Source organism: Dicentrarchus labrax, unplaced genomic scaffold (assembly GCF_905237075.1).
Source record: "Dicentrarchus labrax unplaced genomic scaffold, dlabrax2021, whole genome shotgun sequence".
Lineage (NCBI taxonomy): Eukaryota > Metazoa > Chordata > Actinopteri > Moronidae > Dicentrarchus > Dicentrarchus labrax.
This window is the reverse complement of record NW_026136709.1, coordinates 9,430,673-9,433,503: the sequence shown is the minus strand read 5'-3', so window position 1 is coordinate 9,433,503 and position 2,831 is coordinate 9,430,673.

Below are 2,831 nucleotides of genomic sequence, written 5' to 3'. Positions count from 1 at the left end.
GTCCAGTGTTTTTTGTGTGTGTGTGTGTGTGTGTGTGTATATGTATGTGTCATCAGCCAACCCTTATTCTCCCCCCTTTGCACCGCTTGAGAGAAGAGCTGAAATTGGGCCAAAACTCTGTGTGTGCGTGTGTGTGTTTATCCATCCAGTGGCCTTAGGCATGTTTGATTAGGAGTCCTAAAAAAAAAAAAAAAGATAGCACTGCTAGACAGAAAATAAACAGCCGTCTTCATTGTGCCTAGGCTGTCCTATTCATTTGAATCCATCCTGTGTGTGTCTCATTCACATGAATGCCAATCTCCATTCACTCTGAATGATGATGTGATGAAGCTCACACCTGGTTCTTCAGCGAAACACCACGGTTTCCTCTGTTGGGCCATTCGAGGATATTATGTGGAGATTTATACGAAGTTTGAATTTTTCTCTGTTGGTTAAAATTGTGTCTAACACATTAGTGTGTAACAGTAGGTGACTGCATAGGGATTTTCTCCTGTCTTTAATGCAAACATCGTCATCACAGAATCCCTGCTTTTAGTCTATATATCACTGTGCATCTGGTTTCAGTGGGCAAAATGTACTCAAGTGCTTATATAGTTATTGCCCAAGAGATTTATGCTTGTCCAGTCCTGTTCACTCTTTATCAGATAGTATACAGCAGACCCCTTTTGGATGTGCAGTAGAGATCTGACAGGTACTGCTGCTATAGTTGTAAATATAAGTATACACAGTAAACTCCATAAAACAAGGTTTTATTATGAGTCTAAATATCCACACAATATAAACAAATTCTTGTCCTGTGATAAATGAGTTGTAAGCTGCAGTGTTGCCAAATGACTAGAGACACCGTCCTTCAACCTCGGACCCAGAATCCTCCCCGGCAAAGTGCCCTGGAGCAGGAATCCAGCGCTGATGTTCTGTCTGCTGACCATGCATTTTGACCTCTCAGTGGAGGTATACAGGTAGCTAGAGAATTTTTCTACAGAGGTCAATGAAGTGTTAAATTACATTAATTCACACATCCGGTAATGAAAATGTGATGCACTCTGTTTTTTTTTTTTTATTGGCTGCAAATCCAAGAAAGCCCAATCAAGGAGAAATTTAAGTGGGCAAGGAATAAATAGGGAATGTTTGAGAAGTCTTTAGTCCTTGATGATCGCTTTGTGTGTGTGTGTGTGTGTGTGTGTGTGTGTGTGTGTGTGTGTGTGTGTGTGTGTGTGTGTGTGTGTGTGTGTGTGTGTGTGTGTGTGTGTGTGTGTGTGTGTGTGTGTGTGAGAGTGCCACTGCCATAGCATGGTGTGAAATGACAGAGACTTGCCAGCTCAGCAGGAGGCAGCTCTCTCTGTGATCCTAATAGAGGCCCAGATATTACAGTCTCACTTCCAGGCGGGAAACCTAACGCTGGGCCAATTAGTAATTTGGTATTTCATAAAATTTGGCAGCTTGTGTCTGATGACAAACTGACAGAGATCCTCTCTCCTCCAGGGAACCTTTGGCAGCACACACACACACACACACACACACAGATTGAGAGCTGCTAAGTTTTTCTTCCAAAAAAGCAAAGTGGCGGGTGTTGAACATATTGGGAGCACGTAACTTGATTGAAAACAGAAAATGACTTTGGATGCGTTCTTGTTTGGCTGCAGATTCAGGTTTCACACAAGCACAAAACGGGGAGAGAAAAAAAAAATCTTCAAGAGGCCTTTTTTATGACTTACAGCTTCTTGCTAAACTACTGTTTTTTATGATTGATGAACAGTGAAACAGTCCATTAGAGGTCGAGAGGTCATGTTGCAGCGTTGAAACATTACTTTGCCAATATATACACCTTTGATGTTCAGTGTACAGTACTGCTTCATCGCTATGGGAATGGCTGCTCTCTTCCAGCTCCCTGAAAGGTCATTATGGGATGGGAAAGCCCAGTTGACCTAAGGCAAAGTACATCATTTGTCTTTTAGCACCAGGAGAACACACCTAACAAAGCAGGCTGACCCCTGTTAGAACGATGAGCATTTAGACCATTTTTCAAAGCCACACAGGAATTTGCCATCCAGTGAACTCAGCTGTTTTCTATTGTTTTAGACAAACATTCTTTTTAATCGTTTGTGACTTTAGGTGTTTTAGGTGTGTCTTTAGAAGGGCCATGAAATGTTAATGTGTGGGATTGTTTCCTTGTATGATTAAGGGATGTCCTGTTTGATAAAATGTTTAAAGTTGTGATTATAAAGCTCATAATTCATATATATTGAAATAAATTAAGATAGGCCTTCCTCTGTGGTAGTACGCTTTTGTCTTTACTTTTATGTTTTTCTCTCTTCTTCCTCATCATCCAACCCCCACTTTCCATTACATACACACACACACACACACACACACACACACACACACACACACCTGGTAACAGAGGCCATCCAACTTCTGCTCTCACATGGCTGCAGCCATTCCTAATAAATAATGGGAGGTGTCCGGAGCTCATCATCCCAGCAAATAGGCTGCTATATGATATGCGGTCCACTTTAGATAGGTTGCTATATAATATGTGGTCCGACCTCGGATAGCCACAGCACGGAGGGCTGGCAGCCCATTCATTATGGGTGCAATCGGTTCAGTGGGGGCAGCAAGGTGGCAAGGTGAGGGATACGCAGTCGCTCTCACAGAGACATGTACGCACACACCTGCTCTCTCTCTCACATACACACACACAATGTCTGTCGTCCTTGGCTAAATAGGAGGTACACGCACAAACAAATATAGTGGCTGTATAGATGTATGTGGAAACTTGGGTATATGTCAGTTGTATGATTATATGCAGTATTTGAATGAGTTGAGATTCA